The sequence below is a fragment of the Stegodyphus dumicola genome, chromosome 11 (genome assembly GCF_044657685.1).
Source record: "Stegodyphus dumicola isolate Sdum_Otavi_A_Nest chromosome 11, ASM4465768v1".
Lineage (NCBI taxonomy): Eukaryota > Metazoa > Arthropoda > Arachnida > Araneae > Eresidae > Stegodyphus > Stegodyphus dumicola.
Genome location: NC_140778.1, coordinates 114,175,026 through 114,199,904, shown reverse-complemented (window position 1 = coordinate 114,199,904; position 24,879 = coordinate 114,175,026). Strand labels below are relative to the sequence as shown.

Genomic DNA, 24,879 nt, shown 5'->3' with positions numbered 1-24,879 from the left:
TATCATTTGAAAAGAAACAGCGATGTAGGCATTGTTAATGAGGTTTATTCTTAGCAGTTCAAAAAAAGTTTTATAATTTATTTTTCAAGTTTCAGGGGGGGGGAAAGCGTGTAAAATTGAGTTTTTTTTCTTCTTCTTCAAGTCCAAAGGGCCAATTTGCCTAGAAGGATTATTAATTTCGTTTTGGCATTTTGCGTCGATTCAAAATAAGCGTTGTTTCACTTTTCAAATTGTTGCCACCAAATGTTATCGCCCTGTATTATACTTAAAGAAATTAAATAATGAAGAATCTGCATGAATGTGTGTGTGTTTCTCGCGTTGTGGTAAAACAACGGAACCAAAAGCCATCAAATTTGAATAACGGTGACCTTCCATAGAATATGGGCATCTGCAAGCCCTAATTTGGATTTTTTTTCTTATAGATTTCATATTTTATAACACTTCAACGAATTTTTTATTTTCCCAAAAGAGCACATTTGAAATTTTGATTTTAAGTGTTCTGGAGACATTTAGAAAACAGTGGAGAAACGCTGTTGAATGTAGAAAGCTCTGAACGTCACTTTTAGAAGCTGTTAATGATAGAAATATGTTAGAATATATTTTTTTCCCTAATTTCCTGTTTATATTATACGTGATAGTTTAGAATACATTTTATTCACGTTTCAGATACAGTCTAAAAAGGAGGAGGAGAAAAGGGAAAAAAAAAAAAAAGGAGATAGGCGTCAATGGAAGTGTACGAATGCTTATTTGTTTTATAGAGCGCAGAATGTCCTAAAAAGGCCACGTGTTACTGTCTAGTTACATGGTTCTTCTTTTTGTATGTTTTCAAATTCGTGTTATTTAATTGCATAAGTTTGAGACCTTCCCGTTTCCTGCAAGTAAACATACGAATAATTTATTTTAAATAATACTTTATTTCGTAATTCTGTACTTTTTCTTTCGACGATTTTGAGTTTTTAAATTTAAGATGCGTATGATAAAAATATATTAATAACTAGGTATAAAGAATAGAGTGGTTTAGTTACCTTCCTATGATATGCATGACATGAATATTGGCCTCGGAGTCACAACCTGATGGTCATAAAATGCGAAGACTTTATGGAATCAGATGATTGGCTTGGAGGTTAGCAAATTGTGTAATGCTGTAGCATGAATTAATGTTATGTTCTCCCAAATATAAGATGTCTGCACATTAAGAAGAACAGCATTTTAGGAGATGTTATATAAGAATAAGTTTGTGTACAAGACAGTTTCAAATCTTTGAGCTTTTTGAAAACATATACTGGAGAAAGAAAAGAATATAATTAAGATCTCAAATATCTACCCTTGAAGTGGAAGAAAGGGATAAAATAGGGTAAATATTGCGTCTTGAAGCAAAACCGAGTAAATATTTTTTTAATGTAAGTATAAGTGATATATTATTTTTGTTTCTGTGAAATATTACTAGACTTTGTTGTGTTGTACGAGTTTGTTTGTTGTGTATACAGAGGCTGTTCGCACATTTTTAGATTATTTTCATTGTATTTAAAGAAATATTTTACCTAACATTTTTATGTTTTAAATCTTCTGTTAATGACCCTTATTCTTCGCTATCTTTATACACCGTAATCTCCAAGACAATAAGGCCTTTTGTAGTACCGGAAGACATAACATTTTTTCGATCTTAGAAGGTGATCTTAAAATTTTTGTCAATCTCTTTATTTTTAATTTGCTGTTATATGAAAAACCATCAAAAATCATAAACCCCTTTGAAAAGCTTTTAGATTACTTAAGCCATGTTTCAACATTTTTTTTCGTTTCCTTGGTGATAACAAATGGCTCGTTTCTTATTGCTGTCATTTAAATACACCCAATAGTCATCTATTGTGACATTTGCTCACTTCCGTCCGCATAAATGTTTCTCATAAAGAATTTTGTAGTGCGTTCTGTAGCGGAAAAAGACTATGCATAATGTTTTTTCGCCTTTTGAAGATTAAAATCAGCATTAATAACTTTGTTTACAGTTGACCTGAGAATTTTAATGATTTTGCAACTGTCCTTTGACTTAACGGATTTTCATTTAATGTTAAAGATCTTACCTTTCCAACATTCCGTTTTTTCTTTGGATATATATTTCGAACTATTTTTCCATTGAAGCCAAACTTAAACGGGTTTTTTTTTTTTTTTTTTTTTACTTTCTTGTTGAGAATATTACATATCATAGCTTTGGATATAAAAAAGTGGCTTTCACTGCGTTTTTTAATAACTAAATACGAATAATTTTTTTCCAAAAGGGGACAAGTATAACCTTCCATCCATTGCTTGTTTAAAAGGTGATGTCTGCTTTTAGACGTAGATTTTGAGCCAACAGGAAAATAGCCGAAAGTTCTGCCCTGACTTAAGGAACACGTGTAAGTAACCCGACCACTATCAGCTATGGTCTGACTAAACAGTTTTCTCTACTCCAAGTTATCCATACGCACAACTTCACATTTGGTGATAACTTTCTAAACTCGGCTTCTATAGAGCATTCGAACAACGGTGAAATACAATTTATATGAATTTAACCATGTTTAAAATTAAAGAGGAAGAAAAGAAGTAAGTTTTGCTCTACTCTTTCAAGCATGAAATTACCCGATAATGGAGAAATACAGTTCACATAGATTTTAAATTGATCAGCAACCTAAAAAAAGCACCATTTTGCATGAAAACAAAACTGTCGAGTAGCAGACGATAATTCATACTTTCAAAAATATATTTACAAATAAAACTAAAATTTCCAACCAGACGACTTTTTACAGCAAAGCAATTGAGTAATACTTGCGAAAATAGCCCTTGGTATCATTATGCTTAATTATGAAAAAATGAATGAATTTAAATATGCTTTATTCTCATGCAGCGGCCTGATTGTTGAGTGTCTAAGACCGTTCGACTGAAGTGTTTTGTAAAGAAGACCCTTTGCAGAAGTTTCTACATTTTTTATAAAGCAGTTAGTGTACTTGTAATTTATTTCCATAATCAATAAATCAACGAACCACATATTCCCATGCATAATATTTGTCTTTGTAGCTGTTTCTCAGCGGGTGACCTTGGTGTAAAATGAAACACAGAGCTGGCGTGAGAAATCAGTGCCACAGTCTACGAGTTGGAATATTTATCTTTTATGACTTCACTCTTTGAATAAACACTAGCGGGTACAACCGTTGAACCATTCATTGAGATCAGTTGGGTAGTTTCATTAGCAGATGCTTATCGTTAATCCCAGCATATAAATTCTAGCCGAGTGAGTATATGAATTTATCTGAATTTTTTTATTTTAATCCATTCAGTGTTTTATTTTATATTTCTAACTTTTAAATCTTGTTATACCTGTTGTTACTGTTTAATGTTTCGTGTATTTTGTCGACATTTTTGTATTATTTCATGCAGCGCTGACGTTAGCAGTTTTGACGCTCTAGGCGTCACCATCGAGATAGATAAGGCCTGCGCTCTGAAACGAAACTGGTTTGTGACGTCACGGTGAAGGGACCCTCAGCAAACTTTTTGTTGGCTTTTATAAGTTGTAATTTTTTATTCATTATGTTTTAAGAATTGAATTTATGTTTACTTTTGACATCTGAAGCATCATCCCTTGTAATAATTACTAACACTAGTAATATAAAAATTGTCAGCAAAATTTATGATTATTTATTTTAATTGGAAACTAATTTTATATGAAATAACTGTCCTAAGGGGTTAAAAGCATAACACTTATTTCATTACATAATATGTAGAATATCAAATGCAGAGTAAATTTGATTCTTGACAGAGTACTGTGTTCTTAAATTTAAATATCAATGTTTTTTGCAAATCATTAAATATCATTTTATCATGATGAAACTTAAATGCATATGTTTAGCTAATATAGCTTCTGTTCACTTTTATATATGTTATTATCATGCAATCAGTTTGTTTAAAATTTGTTATGCAATATAAATCTTTCTGAGAATGATAGAAAAGTTTCTAAAGTAATGTATGTAAGATTCATATTAAGGTAATTAAATTGCGAAACTTCAAAATGAAATTTTAAAAATGTACAGTTATTGAAGAAGCAGTAGTAATTGAATTCATATGTAGACATACTTGTTTTCATTGTATTTCAATTCAATGCAATTTTAAAAACAATTTTTTTAATTATCTTTTAAATTACAATCTTTAATTTGAGTACGTGGCACCACCAAAAGCTATGTAAGTTAAGTTAAAAAAATTGCTTACATTATACAGAAAAGTTTTGAACATGATGTTAGGATTTATATTTTCTTTTCATGTGGATATTAATAGAAAAAATATTTTCAGAACAGAGGTAACGCTTATAGTTAAATAGGTATGATGTAAATATTTGCGAGAAATTTCAGTTTCTAAAAGTTTTTTAAGTATTTCGTATATTTTAAAAATATTTTCAAAAAATTGTATATAACTTTATTTAAAAAACTTTTTTCTTGTCTTATTTGGAATTTTAATATTGATAGTCTTCAGAGCTATGTAATAAACGTTATCTCAATTTAACTACAGATTCTGCCGAATAATTATGTAGCATTAAGAGGAAAACATTAACTGTAATACAGATTAACATACAATATGTAAGTAAGGAATAATTTTAAGACTAGACTATTTAGTAATTTATTACATTCAGAAAAATTTTCTGACTGATATAAGGCATTTAAATGTTAATCTAAATATTAAGTAGTCTCTTGCATTCGTTTGATGTTTTATAATCCTGCTACATTAATATGATAGATATAAAAAATATGCAATAATTATAGAATGAGAGATAACATGTGTTCCCACTGGCAAACATTTTGTTAAAGTAGTGGGTGAAACAAAAAAATTTGATGCGGTGATGAGAATCAACGAGGGACACAAAAACAGTGCAGAAAAATCAAAGTAAAAATTTTAGCTATTTGAATTTTAAAACCAATTTTTCTTCAAAGAAATGATTTTCTTTTAAAAGCACCACACCATTCTCAAATAATTTGTTTTGAAAATAAATACCAACAAAAGAAAATGAAAATATTTCATATTCGTATAAGCTTTGTAAAACATTATATTGCCGCTTGTAATTTTGTTTTAGACTGATTTTATAGTATGAGATACCAATTTCATAGAATAGGTTTAGAAAAACGGGTGTTTAGCAAGGAAGCTAAACTGCGCGATGACCGGTTCCCTAGCAGTGACGTAGTAACTCAGCGCGCAGGCCTTATCTATCTCGATGGTGACGCTCTAGGCCAATCTTTTCGGATGTCTCAAAAAAAAAAAAAAAAAAAAAAAAAAAAAAAAAAAAAACAAGAAAGGCTATGCATGCCACTTCTTGCTTTTCCAACATACTAAAAGTATAAAAGGGTAACAAAATGTAATTTATAGGCTGATAATGGTATTTTTACGGAAATAGCACATTTTTTATGTTAAGTCTGGGTAGTGGACATTTAAAAAATAATAAGTAACACAAACGTACTAATTGGGGTTGTATTGTTAATAAACATTTTTAACGCTTTAGTAAGTTAGGCTATGTATGAAATAAAAGTGAATAATTTGAAACATCTAATTTTGAATAACTATTAAACACTCGGTACTTAATTAATGTGTTTTTGAATATGTAGTGTTTGTACCATATTAGGATTAGTTCTTGAACATGCAAATTATGTGTTTTAGGTCATATCAGTTAATCTTGAACGATATTTTGATTTTTTTATATTCATAATAAAAAACGTTTTGTTCAAAAACATATATTGATCCAAACCTGCAATAATATCTGACAACCAAATCGTGTAAATTTGGAATTGCTTGTTGGTACAAATTTCCAAAATTCGATATAATTTGGATGGCTTACAGTTGAAATAAATTCCTTGTTTTGTTTTTCAATGTCTGCTATAGGCCAATAATTTCGATTTGGATTTCAATTGGGTAACAGTTCGTCTTGCAGAGAAATTGAATTATTATATTTATTCTAGTGTTGTTTATGTGTGTATCTATCGACGGATTTGAAACTCATAATATTATTGTTTAAAACCGTTTACGTTTTCAATAAGTCTTCACGTGCCATTGTTTTGGCCATCTTTGGTTTAGTTTAGGCCAGCGGTTCTCAACCTTTTGACTAACGAGTACCATATAAATTAAAAAAAAAATAAATAAATAAAAAAACAAAATCTGAAATGTTTCAGATTTTAAATTACGTCCAAAGGGGCGTTTTTGAACATTTTGTGTGTTACCTTTCTTTATTAAATATCATGTTCCTCGCACTTAAACCATAAGATCCAGTGCAACAGCAATATCGCAAAATAGTTTTAAAACGAGCATATCTTTAGAATTTCCGATACAGAGACTCAAGCGCTGGAGATAAAAATGTTTTTTTCTGCACAACGTTGCCATTGCTTGCTTTGAAATCCTTGAGTTTGTTAATCAAAAATTCGTCAAAGTTTTAAAAAATAGGAAATCGATCATAAAACAAATTTCAAATTTCAAATTTGGTCTTCCACATGCTCATATTCGTTGGAGGATTACCTTATTCAAAATTCGATGGCTCTATGTACCGTTGTTTTATCACAATACGAGAAATGTACATACATTTATGCAGATTTTTCATTATTTAATTTCTTCAAATATAATGCAGGACTCTAACATTTTGTGGCAACAGTTTGAAAAGTGAACCGAGATTTATGAGTCCGACGCAAAATGCCAAAACGAAACTAATAGTCCTTCAGGATTCAAATCCCTTTGGACTAAAAATAAAGGAAAAAAAAAAAAAAAAAAAAACCTTTAGTACCACCACTATAAAGTCCTGAACACACCACCACTCCTGAACAAAGCTCAGATCGCATAAATTTACGAGTGTTAGAGGGAAAAACTCAGGATGTTGGTGTTTTAATTTTTGAATTTAATAGTTAAAAATACGGGTAAAGTGCAGAATCGCCCACTTATTTGTTTGACGCATTTTTTACAAGAGTAAGAATTGGTTTTTTGTCAATTTTCTTCGACTTTTTAAGTGAAAATAGGTTGATGTGTACATGGATAAAGGTCAAGGGAGTGCGCAATGCCATTTTTGTGCAATGTTGGGATTTTTTTAAGTGAAAATAGGTCGATGTGTACATGGATACCGAGTATGTGCAATTCTTAAAAACGCGCCAAGCAGTGGTTGATTCTACACTTTCCCCAAAAATACTTTGCTTCTTTGCGTATCACCTATTTTTCTCTTGCGTACCACCGGTTGAGAACCCCTGGTTTAGGCGATTTGTACAAATGGCGTCCGATATAAACTAAGCTCATTAATAACTCAAAACAAAATATTTCTTTATTTAGTTATCATTGTAAAAAGTTTACTGCGAAAATTGGCCGCGTAGGCTGCTTGTGTCGGCCTTGCTTGGAGCCTGCCTTGATTTCGTATCTGATAAATGAATGCTTATGTCTTGTTTAAAATAGTATCTTTGTGGATATTTTAAACCATGCATTTATTGGTGAGTCGCACAATAACTTTCAAGTTTAAAATACACAATTCTTTAAGTATTTTAGTGTATGTAAGTGGGAAATACTTTTTTATATCTCGAATTTTTAATTTATCCTACTGCTGATTTTTCTTACGTTTCTCTCACAGTAGCTACATTTTTATAAATCATTTGATTATGTAAATTTGAAAATGAAATTGCTTACTTAAATTGCTTTACGGAAATTTCTAAGATAAAATGTCATATATACCGTAACTAAGCATGAGGCTTTCCGTTTAGAACATTTACAAATATCACAAAGAACATCGGATTAATGAAGAACGTAATATATTTTTACGATATATTTTCAAAAATATTTTATTTTTGTTAACTTTCTAAAAATCTACTCCATGATGAATTTATTCCTTTCTGGAAATTTGCTACCGTGTATCTTTATATAAATCTATCGAATCTAAGCCATTTGCTTTTCTAACATACTACTTCGTTTATATGCCTGTAATAATTGCGACTTATTTAAACATTTCGTAGAGAAGGATGTACAAAAGTAATTTTTAATGAATATTAAACGTCTCACAGTAGTACTTAATTTAATATAATTATTTTGAAATTCCGATAAAAGTGGTTTATATCACTTTGTAATACTAAAATTTAAAAATATCTGATCAGAAAGATTGTAAAGATAATCACTTTTGTTAATAACTTATGTATTTAAACTTTTATAGGTCGATTATCTTTGACTTAAAAGAATAATTTTCTCGTTTATAAATGGGTATCTAGAGATAGTCAAATAGTTAAAGCCAGTGAAATTGATAGTTTGTTTTTGGTTGAAATGTCAAATTTTTTTTGTAAGATTGCATTGAAAGCATTAGAAAAGATAAACATTAAAATGGTAAACAATATTCTATTGCTCTAAACAATTGTTTACAATTAATAAGTATAAATCGTTAATTATATACTTAGCCCCCTCCCCAATTATAAATGAAGTGAAACCACACCGCATCCCCCCCCCCCATGATTCTATGTTACATACTATCTTCTGTTAAGGTTAATGGGCTTGGAAAATACAGCTGGAAATAGTGTTCAGTAGTAGTATTCTCAGAAATACTATCCGTCTTTTAGAAGTGGTCTTCTTAACTATGTTTATTATTTGAATATGCAGTTGCACTCTGTAATGGGACTTCGGATATTAATTTTATAGATTTGAATAAAAATACATTGTACTTCTGAGTATGGAAAAAATCTCGCTGTATTTGTATATTTTATGCGGACAGTTTTTTAATTTTGGGAGTATTTCATTCTTTCTAGTAAATACATTAGAATTCATATATTTCATTTAATTAATCATATAATTATTCTTTGTCGTAAAATTTTATTTTGGAAATTGAACGTTCATCTTCATGTTTACATTCTACGATATTTTCCAAAAGGTGATCCATACAAAATTATTTAATTTGATTTACCAATTTGCAGGTACTACAAAGCTTGAACAAGAGTTCAAAATGTTTTTCACTAAAGTTCTTAATTTTGTAGGTTCTCTAAAAACGTATAGGCCCACCAGAGGCCGAGCGGTAAAGTCGCTGAACACTGGTAGTTCGGTCCGAGTTTCGAATCTCGCGAACGGGCTGGCTGCATCGGCGTTTTCATGGTTTTCCCCGTGTGTACTAGCCACTAAGCCCTCCACGAAGGCATCCCTTCTCTTAGGCAACCCTCTAGGCTTTGCCATGATCACATAAACCAACCAAACTAAAAACTTATATCTTCAAAGCCCGTTAATTTGGTTAATGAACATATTTCTGATCTCGGGGAAAAATATCTTCATGACCGTAATGAATGCCATTAACAAAATTTATGTCAAGTATATTTACAAAACCCGGTAATATTGGCAGAATGTCATACATCTTCCCGGGACGTATCCTGAAGTGCGATACTGCGTTTATTCCGCAATACGGTACATGTGATATATTACTCCAAGAGGTGTTGTGTAGCTAAAATTTTGAATATTGACACATTAAAATTTTGATTTCTGTGATTAATTTAATTACATTAAATTTGTTTTTGGGCTGACACATAACAGAGGTAAGCGTTGTTAAATATATCATTTACCTTAAAAAAAAAGTAGCTACACAAGCAGATTTAAAAGAAGAAAATAACTTGATTTTCTTGCTTAACCTGAAATAATCTTTTCATGAAAGAAACTCATAAACGATTGTTAGTTGTTAAGCCAGAGGTTCTCAACCAGAGGTGGAGATTTCCTCCTAGAGGTAATTTCGTAGCTTCAAGGGGGGGGGGGAAGCGCGGTCACCCTTTAATTTAGTAATATATGTAATTTAGCAATAAATGTTTATGGGAATTTCAGAATAGTCTGTTCAAAAATAATTCTGTTCAGTTAAATTCAGAAGTGAAGTTGCTGATAAATATGTTTTCAAGACTCATAAGTGACTGAACTATTGAAACAAAATACTATTATTCTTGTCTTGTTACCTACGGGTGAACAGATTGGCTACCTTTGATTTTTATACTTTTCATGTGTGCAACATCAATAGGAGTAAGGCCAATAGTATGTTATCTTCGACAACTAGTATGTAATTAGAGATCATTCTGTAACACCTTTACATTCATAAAGCTTAGTATATTAAAAATTTATGTCATATTTCCATTAATTTTTACTAATTAGGATACGGAAACCATGCTGTGAATCAAATCATGAAAGCGAGTTTTATGTTGCACGATTAGCATAAGGTGCTTTTGAATCTCGACCTATATTTAGATTTCGTTTCGAATAAGAATGTAATAAAAACTTCTTGAGAGTGATCCTGACCTCACGTTTGTCAATCTTTGACGTCTTTATCCTCTCATTAGGCATATTCACATTCTGAACGAATTTTGTTCTTCTGCTTCTAGAAACGCTAACCTTGACTGCGTGTTGGAATGCATCAGTTGATTTGAAAAGATACAGGCAGTTGCTCATTTCTGTTGACTTAAAACTGCAATATTAACGCATTGAATTTAATTTAATGGGTTATCCTTCGAATTTTCACTTATAATATTTCACCTTGTTTTTTGCCCAGAATGCTAAAATTTTTTCCCATCTGGCGTGCTGCATTTTATCAGTAATCATATATATGATTTCCTCGGAAATATTTTGTTCAAACTTCCGTAAAGTTTTTTTTTTTTTTTTTTCTTTTTTTTTCAGTTTTAGATTCATATTTTGTACTAACAGTAGCAAATATTCGAATTATTTCCATACCATTTTTTCATATTTTTTAATGAAGATCTACAACGACCGGTAGTCAAGGGACTGAAACTGCAAAACTGGTAGTTTTCCTTGGGATCTAGGTAGTCTTGAGCGGTAAAGTCTCTGAACACTGGTAGTTCTGACAAGAGCTGGCTCGCTGCATGGGTGTTTTCGTGGTTTTCCCAATTTGTAACGTGTACACGAGCCAGTTTCCCTTAGAAAGACCTTCACGAAGGCATCTATCTCCTTAGGCCCTCAAGTGATTTGCCATAATTCAATAAACCAAACCAAAACTTTGGGACCTAGTATCGGTGGTTGAATGGACTAGCTGCTTGAAATTTTTGGTTTTCTCGTGTGTAATGCAAATAAAGCCTAGTTTCTCACTGGAAAACAGGTCCACCAGCGGCCGAGCGGTAAAGACGCTGAACACAGTTCGGTCTGAGGTTCGAATCCCGCGAACGGGCTGGCTGCATGGGCGTTTTCGTGGTTTCCCTATGTGTAACGTTTTACGAGCCAGTTTTCCTTAGAAAGTCCTCCACAAAAAGCATCCCTCCCTTTAGGCATATCTCCATTTAGATAGCCCTCGTGTGCTTTGCTGTAATTGAATAATCCAATCCAATCCTCATTGGAAAACCATTTATAAAGCGTAATTCTTCATAAATGATGCCTTTAATGTACTTTATTTCAGTCAAATAATCCAAATGAAGAAATAAATTCCTTTTCATTGCAGGAAAACTATTGGAAGTCGCCACTTGCGGAAAGAAGGCTTTTAGGTTGTTTTCTTTTGTCGGTAGAATTATTTTTCATATGCAAGGACAATGCAAACTATTCGAGGTATAAATTAAAACTTGTTTTCCTCGAAACTGGAATTCAGGCCAGAAATGTTAGCATTTACCTCTTTCACACATTAGTTGCTTGCCAGCTAGTCTTGCTGAAATAACTTTGTTCTTGAACTGTTTTTGTATTTGACTCTTTATCCTGTGTTCTACTTATTTTGATTATCAAGTTAAATATTTTAGATCCTAATGAAGAAATATTTTCCCTTTGATAATCACCCAGTGTTTTTGTAGGAAATAGTTAGTTACTCTAAAAGTGTTACATAGTTCAGGGGCTCTCAACGAAGGGGGGGGGAATTCCCTCTCAGGAGTGATTTCATTATTTCAGGGAGAAATGCAGCCAGTCGTTTAATTTACTTGTTAAGTATTAGTTTTATGAAAATATTTTTTTTCATGTGTTAGTAGTTATCACCATTTTCTGCACTTTTTCTTGTTAAATTTATACAACATATTGATAAATAATCTTATATATGATCGAGTTTTGGAAGGGGAAGAGGAGGCAGAAATGATCGTCTAGCAATGGTGAAAGGGGTGCAAAATATGATTGAGAACCCCTGACACAGAATATTGAACCACTGGATATTTTTTGTTGGTATTACTGAAACAGAGATGCATTGTTCAGTATCTCAGAAAAGCGATAAAGACATGCTGCAGATTTTGCAGCATATCTTTATGCTGTGCAACATCTGCAGCTTTTGTGGGTGCGACATGGTAACCTGCAGAATGCGCATGACCCTGCTGGCTGACTCTAGTATCCGAAGACACACATCGGGACCTCTTCTGGACTCCTGATTATCACTACCAGTACCACCTTGGCCTGCTTTAGTATGTTACTTTATTTGGGCTTCTTCAGCAGAATCTGTCCTTTTGAATTTCTTGATTAGTTTTGATGCGGTCTCATGGATCATCTGCGTTTTGTGAGTTTTATTGAATATACGCGTTGCATGATGGTTAACAGAATTCCCAGCTAACAGAATGATGTCAGTCTGTACTTTTTTCGCTAGTGGGTTCAGTTCGTTCACCTTCCTAAAAAGAAAAGTAAATAAACATTTTTCAGCATTTGACTCACCCTGTACGCATTGGAAAATGGCGACGTTGCTTGAACAATTATTATGCGCATGGTTACAAGAGTTTAGCTTATTCTGAAATTTTATGACATCTGTACACGAAGATCGTTGCACTAATAGATATGAGTACAATAAGTAAGTGTCTTTTGGTGAGAATGTTAATTTTGAATACCCTATTTGCCGGCGTATAAGACGCACCCCTCTTTTTATATACACATTTTCGAAGGATAAACCTTTATTACCGATCATTATAATGAATTTACAGTATTTCAAATATAAAGTAATACGAATACAAAGTAATACTTTCTGCAAATAACCTAATCTATCTAGGAAAGAATATCTTTTAATCTTCTTCGTCAAAACCCAGACACTCATCTCCAGAGCTAAATGAAGAGTCACTTGAAACCTCTTCTAAATCAGCATTTGAGTCCTCATACAACAAATTGTCCTCTGTACCATCCAGTGCATTACTAATGCCACACTTCTTTAATGATTTAACCACTGTCTTTGTTTTCACAGCATCCCATGAAGTTTCGGTCATTTCACAAACTTGCGAAATGCTAGGCCTCTTCCTTCTTCCTGATGGGGTAACTTCGAAATTTGAAGACTGCATCCAGCTGTTACTTCACCTTCATAAAAAATTCCTTAAGTGGTTCATTGATGCAGACATCTAAAGGTTGAAGCTGAGTAGTTAGGCCTACTGGAATTACAGCTAACTGAGTTTTCAATTCTTTGAGTTTATTTTTAACATCTGTTCTGTGAGAGCGAAACGGATACCGTACTATTTGAGTAGTCCTGGCGGACTGTTATTGGATAGATAAAACTTTATTCCTTCCCCATCCATCCAGCTTGAACATGTATAAACACTCCTTTAGGCAATTTTTCTTTGGGTAGTGTCTTCCTTTTAAAAATCAATAGTGAGGGCAATTTTGCCCCATCAACACAACAGGATAAAACAACTATATGGTGAGTTTTTTTCGTGTCCTGAAGTCTTAACAGTAACGCTCTTTGTACCTTTAAAATCTGCAGTTTTGTTTGAGGCACATCAAAAGTCAGAGGAACCTCGCCCATGTTTCCTATTTGTGCAAGTTCAAAATTTTCTCGTTTTCGTGCATTAATGACGAATCGATGAAATTCAGCTATTTTTTCTTCATATTCGTCTGGCATCTTTTGCGATATTTTTGTTTTAGTCCGCATACATAGCTGGTTTCTCTTCATGAATCTTGAACACCATGATGTTAATACACTAAAATCGGCAATCTATCAGTCAGTATCGCCTTCACTTAAAGAATAATCTTTTTTTTTTTTTTTTTTTTTTTGTAGAGACAATGTACCGCCTTTCTGTGATCTAAAATCCAAGTATTCAGCAAATCCAAGTATTCAGCTTTGCCTCAAGTTCAGGCCATTGTGCAGTTCCCCTTCGTAGGTTATGTTCACTGTGAGTTGCTTGCTTTTTTTTTTAGTCCTCTTCCTGATTCCGCCAAGTTCTAATCATTTTCTCAGTTGGGGGTGGCCCGAAATGCCCCTCTGCAGCCCTGTTTGCCATGGTCTTTAGCACACGTACCTTATATGCTATGTTATAGCAATGCCGACATTGTTTTTGAGCCATACTTTGTCAACAAATTTAAGAAAATTGAAAAGTAGAAATTTCACACACTCAAAAGTCGTTCACAAAAATTGGAAAATTTAAACGAACCCAACTGTGATCGTCGATGACAGCGCCTGCGCATTCACTGAACTCTGTGTAACTGTAATATTCCCACATTCCCTCTGAGTAGAGGGAATTTCCAGAAATGAATGTTATCAAAAATTGAGTATCAACGTATAAGACGCACCTCGTTTTTCAGACCTACTTTCAAAGAAAAAAAGGGCGTGTTATACGCCGGTAAATACAGTAATTCCTCCTTGAAAGTAAGAATTCTTTTTTGTATCCCTGCTACTAATAAAATGGCAGTCCAAAACATAAGTAAAAGGTAATCGAAGTATATTTTATTAAATTTTATATTATCGATCATTTCTTTCAGATGCAGCAAAATAAACGCTATTTTTATTATCCGTCACCGAAAGCTTGAACGAAGAGTCTTTGATCATTGATAACCGATGTTGTGCTTAGCTTGTTGAAAAACTTTAATATGAGCAATAAAGTATCAGTAAACAGAAATTACGTTTTAAATTTTAATTTCTTACTTTGAAATTGAACCGTCAGATTAACTGAACTAGTTAATATCTTTTAGAAAGTCATCCGTATAAAAGTATCTTTCATAAAGGGCTTAACCATCCAGCGTTTTAATGCAGTCAGCAACCGACTGATTACTGGTGTCCCGAAAGGCCAATTGGCAATCTTCAGGTCTACTGAAACTCATTTTTGTTATAATTTATTCTGCTGCTTATGTTGCGTAAGTTATGCTCGTAGACGCGCGGGGAATGATCTCAGTTTAGGAAGGAATTTAATTAATAATTACAAGGTTATTAGGAATGCCTTTGTGGCGAATTTCCTTAGGGAAACTAGCTAATATTCAGATAATATATGGAAAAAGCTACAAAAACGCCCATTCGCCGGCATTTGAACCGGCAGGATCGAACTACTAGCATTCAGCAATCTAATCACTCGTGCAATTATATGTGGAAATGTATTTTTCTATGTAAAGTAACGCAAAAAAAAATTAGGGACAGAAGAATACACGGACAAGTCCATTTAACATTGAGTAAATGGTTATCTCTGTAATTTGGCGAGATGTCGCCAAGCTGGGTGTTGAAAAATCGCCAGAAGTAGCCAAATTTGGCAACCATTTGGTGACATGTTGGTCTAGTTTCTGTATCACCCTGTAATTGATCACGGTATTAGCTGCAACCGTAATTCGACCCTCATATTGTTTACATTACATTACGAAACATGCAAAAGTAAATTTTATTTTACCCTTAATGCTTTCTTATATTTTTCTGCTATACAAATATTTAAATAAATAATAAAAAATGTAAGGCAAACACAAAAATAAATACACAAAAATAAGTAATAAAAATTTTTCTTTTAATTTTTTTAAAGCTAATAAAACTAAATTTTTATATAGATTAAAGCAGGGGAATTATTGTTTGAAAAAATCCTTTATTTGATGGGACTTAGTTATAAGCGTACTCTATAGTTAAAGTTAATAAATAACCCAGAAAAGTACAATCGAAAAAGTATTTAAATTTTTTGAATTCCCTTCTCCGGAAGGACTTTTATTTCAAACAGCTATCATACTGTGTCCACGTGGATTTCGTTTTAATTTTGCTGCGCAAGAGATTTATCAGTACTTCCGGTTGGCTGGTTCTCTTCACGGTTCTGTGGTAAGTGTTTACTTTCGAGATTTCATTAAAAGATGCAATATTCCTTGCATTAATATTTATGGTGTGTTAAACCGCTTTAGGCCATTGCGGCTACTGAATTTTATTTAAATTCAATATGTGGAATGAATATTTAATTTCGTAACAAATGCAGATTTGTAAGAAAAGAATAGTAGTTTGAATAAGAAAATAATTTAATCAATCTGTAAAAATATTTTAATCAACAAGTACAATAATAAATCATATATTAAAAATACGTGTTAAGATTTGAAATGAGAATTACGTAGAAAAGAGAATTAATTAAAAGATTATAAGCGCCACGTAATTCTGTCAAATTTTGGTATTTGCATTTCATTATGTCTATTCCATCCGCATCATCGTAAATAACGAATAGATCTTCCTCCAACAGGATTTTTTAAAAAGTGATTGCACGAGAAGTGCAAATTTTTACTTTCTTGTACCAAGTAAAGGAAGTATAAACGCGAAACATTTCGGGTGTCATATTTCCACGAAAATATCCATTTTGATTACTCTCCAATCCATTTGAGCGATGTTTTTGCCTTTTAGCGTGACATCTATATGCATGAACAGAATAAAGGATTTCTTTTCAAGACGGATTAAAAAATGGATTTTTTTTCGTGACACGTACGTACGTTTCTATCTCACATAACTCAAAAACGAATGGACTCAGAACTTTGAAATTTTGTATACGGGACTGCTATAACATTTAGTCATGCACCTCCCTTTTTAGTTGCAATTTGCCGCATCAAAAGTACATAAATAATAGGGGGACCGGTAAATAATGTCGCTTTCTTACATTAAATTCAAACGAATACTTTTTAGCAAGTTATTATTTTTAATCAATAATATAATCACCCTCGTTATCAACAACCTTTTGCCATCTACTGTGCAGATTTTCAATCCCGGACGGATAATAATCAATTGGTTTTTGAGTAAAATATCTCGAGAGGACATTTTGGACATCATCCAAATTTTTAAATTTGTTGCCACTAAGAAAATGTTGTAGGGGTCCGAATAAATGGAAATCCAATGCTACGATATCGGCCGAGTATGGTAGGTGAGTATGGCAGTATCTCCCACCCCAATTCATTAATTTTTTCCAGTGTTCGTCTTGCACAATGTGGTCTTGCATTGTCGTGTTTAGTTTAGTGACGGAGGACGTGGACACCACCCCTTTACCATTATGGTTAATTGGTTTAGCGCCACGTCCACCCTTATCTAAAGCTGACTCATGTTAGGGCCACAAGAAATCCACTCATAGGGCACATTGATTAGTGTTACAAAACATACATATTAAAAATGGTTACATCTGTGTGAACACAGTACTTATGAGTTATGAACAAAACTTTAGCAAGTGACACATAAGATTGCAATTCAATACCCTAGCAAGTAATTTTAGCAAGTTACATATAAAGTTTACAATTCAATACATAAAGAAGATATATCATACATAATGATTATATTATACTGTTGTGATTGATAAGTGATGACATTGTCAACATGAATTGACTAATGCAAAAATCAACATTTAAACTCAATATACAAAAACCGAAGAACGTACAAATGCTTCGTGTTGCTGAATGACCCCTTTTCTGTTGACAATTGATATTTTTCGATAGCACTCCATCCAATTGTTCACAATAAAGTTCTGCATTAACAGTTTGTCCAGGTTTCAGCAATTCAAAATGAACAATTCCGCGAATACTTCATCAAACACCCATAAACGCCTTTTCGGGATGTAAACCCTTTGTAACTCCTATTAAAACTGCCTTTTGAAGTTTGGATTATCATGTAGGACTTTTTTTTTTTTTTTTTTTTTTTTTTTGTCTCCACTAATCAAACTATCAAAAAAAAAAAAAAAAAAAAAAAAGGTTCTGTATGGTGCCGTTGAAGCAATACATTGCATGTGATGGATAGGTTGGTTTTGTTCTTTTCGGACAGATTATGGGGGAATCAAACACCTGCTGTGCTTATTTTTCCATTTTGCTTTAAATGTTCTTGGATGGTCGACCAAGGTAGCTTAAGAGTGTTTGATATGGATTTGCTTCCACGTCTGCCCTTAGCATGTTGTTGTCGACATGCGCAGAAACGACATTACTTTCCGGTCCCCCTATTATATATATACTCACTTTCTTACACAGATCGGTGAGCTATTATATATATATGTTGGTAAATTGCACATTTTTTGCTTTAAGAGTGATTGAATTATGTAGTTTTTATGTTCCGGTTAAGGTATTTATGCCTTTAGTTAATTTGCATGCAATTGTAGAATTATCACCAATTTAAAACTTTAATTGGGGGAGTTAGGCCTGCCGAACTGCCATTTGTTTACTTTCGAAACTCTGTAGAATAATGAATTAAGTCAGTTTGTGCACATTCAGTGCCTTTTTGCCGAGTGGGACCAAAAGTAAATCTGCCATCTTGTCCGCTAGCCGAATTGCTCCTTTTTTGCGTAAAACTGCAATTTTAATTGTAAAAATTGTTTTTTTAAACTGTTTTAACTGTATTTGGTGTTTTACTTTTTGTTTCTGTGTTTTTCAATTTTTAATGAATGTGTTTTGAGTTTTTATATATTTTTGCGTTGCCACGAAGTGAGAACTGAATTGAATTCAGAAATATATCTCCAATAAAATTCGAGGAAATAAGTTAAAATGAAATGCAACAAAAAATGTGTATAATTTAATAGGCCATACAAGGAAGTCATGTTGTGTCCACATGAGATTTTTTATAATTATTTTAGATGGCTAGTCTGTTAAATGTGTAACGGATTATAATTTCATTTTTATTAAAACATATATGAAGTTTCTAACATACACTGTGTTCTCCAGCCTAAAAATAATTTTACGTTATTTTAAAAAAGGATTTTTAAATAAATTATTTAAAGTTATTTATATCCTAGCACTTTTATTAGCCATACGAACAAGAAATATTTCTGTGAAAATTCCTCTGTGGCTGCTTTCGTAAATGCTTATTTGACACGCCTTACGAAAGTCGGCGCAAAGTGTAAGCTTGCAGAAAAGAGGCTTTACAAGTGGCTTTTTATGGTTTCTTTAGCTTCTCAAAGCCTTTCTGGTAGTATTGATCAGTCAGTTCTTCGGCGATTCTTTTTTTTTTCAGCTGCTTTCTTCGATTTCCTTAATGTAAGTATCGTTTAGAAAATTCAGGGAATGTAGAAGTTTTCAGTAATTTTTCAGAAGGGTAATATAATTATTGAAAAGTGTTTAATTACAAGTTATTATTCTGGAAGATTTCTTCCTAGCGCCTTATTAGTACATTGTGACTAGTTTAATGATTGATAGCTATTTTTGGCGCTTCAGTCGTATTCTTTTACTGGCTGTGTAATATATAGAAGAACCTTTTATCCGAACTATTGGGTGGAACCGTTTCGGATAATAATTTTTTTAATAATTAGTCCTCAAAGTGGCTTTGTCCCTGAAGGACTATTCTTTTGGTTTTGCGATTTTGCGTTGAATCACTATAAACGGCGAATCACTTTTCAGACTGTTGCCACCAAATGTTGGAGTCCTGCATTATATTTGAAGAAATCAAATAATGAAAAAATCTGGATAAATATATGTATATTTCTGGCATTTTGGTAAAACAACGGTACATAGAGTCATCGAATTTTGAATGACGTAATCCTCCTACGAATATGGGCATGTGGAAGACCAAATTTGGAGTTTGTTTTTTGATCGATTTCATATTTTGCAAAACTTTAACGAATTTTTGAGTAACAAACTCAACGATTTAAAAGCGAGTAATGGCAACACTCTACGGGGGGGGGGAACCTTTTTATCTCCAGCGCACGGAACTGTGTATGTGAAATTTTAAAGATATTCCCATTTTATTATAATAGGTTTTCGATTAAAAATTGTGCCTGTCCTTGTAGCATAAGTAATGTCGATCTTGAGCACTTGTTATTTAGATGTTCTTCTATGAAAAATATTGTTCTAAGATTTATTTCAAATATTGCTAAATTTATTACGCCAAAGGATCTATGTAAAAATACAGTGACTAAATTAAAATTGTCAAATTCCATAAAATATGTATCTGTATATGAAACGAATTTATATATTGATTATGTTTAAAAATTTCTTTGTCTGTTTTAAGAAAAATTATGGTGTTTATAATATTCTGTTAGTAACATATTTGTATGCATGTAAGTAACGTGTGTTATATTTTGTTTTACAGAGTATGTAATAATGCGTTATTTGTTTATGTAGCTGGTAAATTTCACCAGCTTCTAGACTTTAAGTTCATATTTTAGTTGTTAATTTTATTTGAAGTTATTTCAGCTAGTATGGTGGTTGTTCCGCTGCTTATGGGCTTGATTTAGGCCTTAGATTCCAGTGTTTCTATATTTAAATAACACCACTAGGCTCTGTTAAGCCTCTAATGGCGGTACAGGAAGTCCTATCAGTCATACGTACAGATATAAAAATGTGAAAGAATCATATACTTAACTACGATTCATGTACATTAGAAAAATGTCTTATTTTAAACTGAAGTTATTTTTGATACGACTGCTGACTGTAGAACATTTTTAATTGTTAACGGAGAATTTAATTAAACATTCTCAAGCAAGTTTAAGGAATGTCTGATTTTTGCGAAGTCAGTATGTAAGCAAGACAAGACAAAGCAAAAAAAAGTGACATTTTTCTTTTATGATAGCAACTCTCTTCTGATCTCGAAAGTTTTAATTGCATTTTCTCATCTCATTTTCACTAACATTTTTTTTCATATATTTTTGCGCCTCTAGAAGCTACACAGTCATGTTGTATTTCACTTTTTGCTAGTCATTCTATGTACTCTTGTTCGATAACTTTATCAGCTTTTGCAAAAAATAAAGCCTCCAATTTTTTTTTTTTCTTGTTTTCTTTAAGGCAAATATTGAACCCACCCATTTCATGCCTCACATTCTCACCATCTGGTAATCATAAATGTAGACGTTATTGCAAGAATCTCTGCAATGCCTCCTTAAGGGATCATACACAAACGTATAAACTCACAAGATCGATCAGGATTGTATACAAATTACAGTTAAACGTCGGTTCACGAATATAATTCCCGAAATGTTTGTAAATCAAAACTGTTTTCCCCACTGGAATTAATGTGAAATAAATTAATCTGTTCCCGGAGCACAGAAGATTGCGTAATTACACTTTTACTGTGCATCGTAAGTTCCTAACATAAAAGAAGGGAGATGATTAAATCCGGAAAGGAAGAACATGATGTTAAATATATTAAACGGATGAAAACTAATTTTTATTTTACTTTATCTGTACAAGAGCTGATGGTATAAGTGGAAGGTAGGAAGGAGGAAGGGGAGCCTTTTCATAAAAAACAGTTGCTCGTTATCTTCTAGAGTATATTCGTTATTTCTTCGTTGCCTCTCAGCGCCACTTGGCCCACCAGTGGCTGAGCGGTAAAAGTCTCTGAACACTGGTAGTTCGGTCCGAGGTTCGAATCCCGCGAACGGGCTGGCTGCATGGGTGTTTTCGTGGTTTTCCCCATGTGTAACGTGTATACGAGCCAGTTTCCCTTAGAAAGTCCTCCACGAAGGCATCCCTCCCCTTAAGCAGATAGCCCTAGTGTGCTTTGCCATAATTAAATACACCACACCTCAGCGTCACTTGATGCTACTTAAATCTCGGTCTCTCTCTGGTCCTCTGTCTGACCAGAGATTCGTTTAGTGGGATTTTTGTCGGTTTAAAATGTTTCTGAAGTGAGACATACTACAATCATTGAAAATGCTTATTCCGTGGCTTGTTACTCAGGGTGACATCGTTCAGGAAACTTTCCTCATTATGAACGATGATCTTACCTCATTTTTCACAAATTTGTAAGGGTTTACATCATTAATCTCTTTCCTTCCTTTTTCGCTGCAGCCGTCTTTTGTTGTTTTATGAAGTTGACCCTGTTCTTCCTTCCTCAACTCATTATGATGGTCCTTTAGTTAAGTACTCCATATCTTTACTGTTAACATCCAAGGTGGTGGTTTTGCTGAAATACACGAATAGGAAATAATAATAATAATAAAAAAAGGTCAGACTTTTGAACTTTCTGCCTGATGATTTGGCCATAATTTCCTCAAGGTAGAATTAATGGTTTTGTAAATGAGCATTAGCAATTAAGAATATTAAAATGCTTTAAAAATTATTTGCGTGTTAATTGTGTGTCGAAGGTTCCATGAAATGTCATTAAAAATCTTTTTGCTGCTTGCGTGTTTATACTCGAAACACTTTCTGAGCAAAAAACATCTCTGCTCAGAGAATTTGTTCATGATGAGGCTGCGCTGTATTTTTAGTTTCCTTCCTCGTTTGCAAGTGTGAAACCTCGTAATGTTCCGTTAATTTGAAGCAATAATCCTCAAACTATGTTCCTGGAAGACTTTGGGCCTCCAGGGGTTTCACAAGTTAAAGTCAAAATCAGAAAGAACTTTTGAATTTGATGTATTATTTGTAGCACATGCAATGTACTAGTTAGTAGTAGTTTAAATGTGCTTAACCTTTATGCATAGGGTTCCTTCTCTAAAAATAACTAATCCACCAGCGGCCGAGCGGTAAAGACTCTGAACACTGATAGTTCGGTCCGAGATTCGAATCCCGCGAACGGGCTTGCTGCATGAGCGTTTGCGTGGTTTTCCTCATGTGCAACGTGTATACGAACCAGTTCCTCCACGAAGGCATCCCTCCCTTTAGGCAGATAGCCCTCTGTGCTTTGCCATAATTAAATAATCCAATCCAATCCAAAAATAACTATAACAATTTTCTTATATATTTTTCTATATCGGAATTATTTAAGTTGTTTTTTAAATATGCATGCTACTTTTGTTAGCTTATAACATATTAAGCGTCTTTTCATGTAAACAAATTCATTTATGTAGGTGCAAAAAGAGGGACGGACTCTTTATTTCATACATACTTTATTTATCTAAAGAATGAATTCTTTAAGTTTTACATTTAATTCTACAACTAGTTATTATTAAAGAAATGAGTGAAATTTACTGTTTAAAAACGGGGAATGAAAGTAACTCACATTCAAAAAGTGCTCTTATGTTAAAATATTTTCCATGATAGTGAATTTCCATAGAAGTCGTGGTTAGGGATGAAGTGTGTAATATGTAACCGTCTGAGTGTCTAAGAATTTTTTTTTGTACATATGCTAAAAGTGCGGAATAAAATGCGTAGGTTTTATTCCCCCTTTTTTTCAAAATAATACAGACGGTTATAATAAACTCTAATTATTATATAAAGTAATTTTTACCGACAAAAATATTTTTTATTCTCACTTATTACAAGAATGTTAAACTGCACAAATTCCAAGAATTCCTTTTTTACATGTATCTCATATTAAAGTGGATTAATTCCATTTCCATTACCAACCCCCTTTTTTTTTTTTCTGCCTATCTCACACTATCGCAAGTTTCGCCTAGGCAGTTTTTCTAAGAAAAATTTTGTACTTAACCTCTTAGACATGGATGAATTTTGCGTGGGGCTGTTTTGTTGTATGGCAGACTTCAGTGTTCGCACTGAACCTGCTAACGATACAGCAGTACAATTAATGGAAAGCAACTATTCTCACCTCTGACAGCATATTCCATGATGACGTTTGAATTGACGTCAATTGAAATCATTCAATTCAAACGGTGAGTGAGCCACTATAGCAGCACATGATGCCTAAGTGATTAATTCTTATTTTATTAAAAATCACAGTTGAATGATATTAATCAAAACCGCAACTGATATGGATACAGCTGGTGTTAATTAATGCCAAAATAGTAATAAACAGCAGAGCGATCGTGCTTTTTTTGCATAACACGAGAGGTTAAATTTAGGTTTCAATTACGGTTAAAATACGAGTAGTAAAATTTACCGGTTACCATTTATTTTAGTTTATGAAGACGAGAAGATGGAAGTCAATGAATGAAACATTTAGCCTCGCTGGCCTAGAATCGAACGCAGAATTGCTGGGTTAGTACGCTGACCCTTTTATTACAAGAGCACATGAAAGGATTCATTGTCATCTCATGAAATGCCGTTCTGTCGTTCTTCAGTTTCTAGTAGATTGCCGGAGTAATTAACGTAACCGTCATTAATTTCCTCTTCTCTGAGCGACTTTTTATTATTTTGAAATTATCTTCAGATTTTGCCAAAACGTTAAAGATTTTATGCGGCTTTGTAGGTGGTATTGTATGATCTGTCTCTTCTATTCCACATAAACTAAACTAGATACTACAATGAACTTGGCGAATTCTCGCACAGGTGTGAATGAAATACCAGTACAGAAGAAGAGTGAAAAATAACCCTTTATTAATTCAACTCGGAACAAAAAAGCACGGACTTCGTGCTTTACAGTAACACCGACCACTTGCAGTGGAACTGAAACGTAGAATACAAATCAATTCAAATCTAAAATAGAATAGTGCTGGATTAGCATGTTAAGTTACATCTAACTTAGGTTGATTCTACAAAACCTAACAGGCGTGATAATTATCCGAAATGGCCAAGGGGCCCCTTGGCTAGTACGCCGGCGTACTAGCGTAACAGCGAGATAGCAGTGAAACATGCACTGGCTAGCGAAAACACTCTCTGAATAAACTCACTTTAAATTTTCATCCTGGTGAGGAAATGCGGGGGAGGTTGAGGAGTTTAGGAAAGGTATCAAACTTAAAAATAATTTGTTATGCAAAATAAGCGAAACCCTACAGTATAAAGCATTTGTGGCTTGGAGTAGAAAACTTTCGGCTGTATCTTTACATCATTTATATGCGTATCTGTAATTTCGGAATTTTATGAACAATCCCTACAAAAAAAAAAAAAAAAAAAAAAAAAAAAAGATCTTCAATCAACCGTATATTTCTGTAATAAAACTAGAGAAAATACAAACCAGCACACTGCGACTCATTAAGAAGTTTGATTTCTGCATTTTTCTCTCCTGAC

General features: G+C 33.1%; 1 protein-coding gene across 4 annotated transcripts in view; it reads left to right on the top strand.

Moving 5' to 3' along the window:
• The window catches only part of LOC118187281 (monocarboxylate transporter 9-like), an 83,380-nt gene that overhangs the window by 18,573 nt on the left and 39,928 nt on the right, over positions 1-24,879 (top strand). Inside the window, exon 3 of one of the 4 annotated variants that reach the window (XM_085827112.1) lies at positions 3,049-3,262. The exons of the other annotated variants lie outside the window; for them this stretch is intronic. The gene's annotated coding sequence lies outside the window, so the exon portion shown is untranslated. The remainder of the gene's footprint in view (positions 1-3,048; positions 3,263-24,879) is intronic. 4 annotated transcript variants of the gene reach the window in all.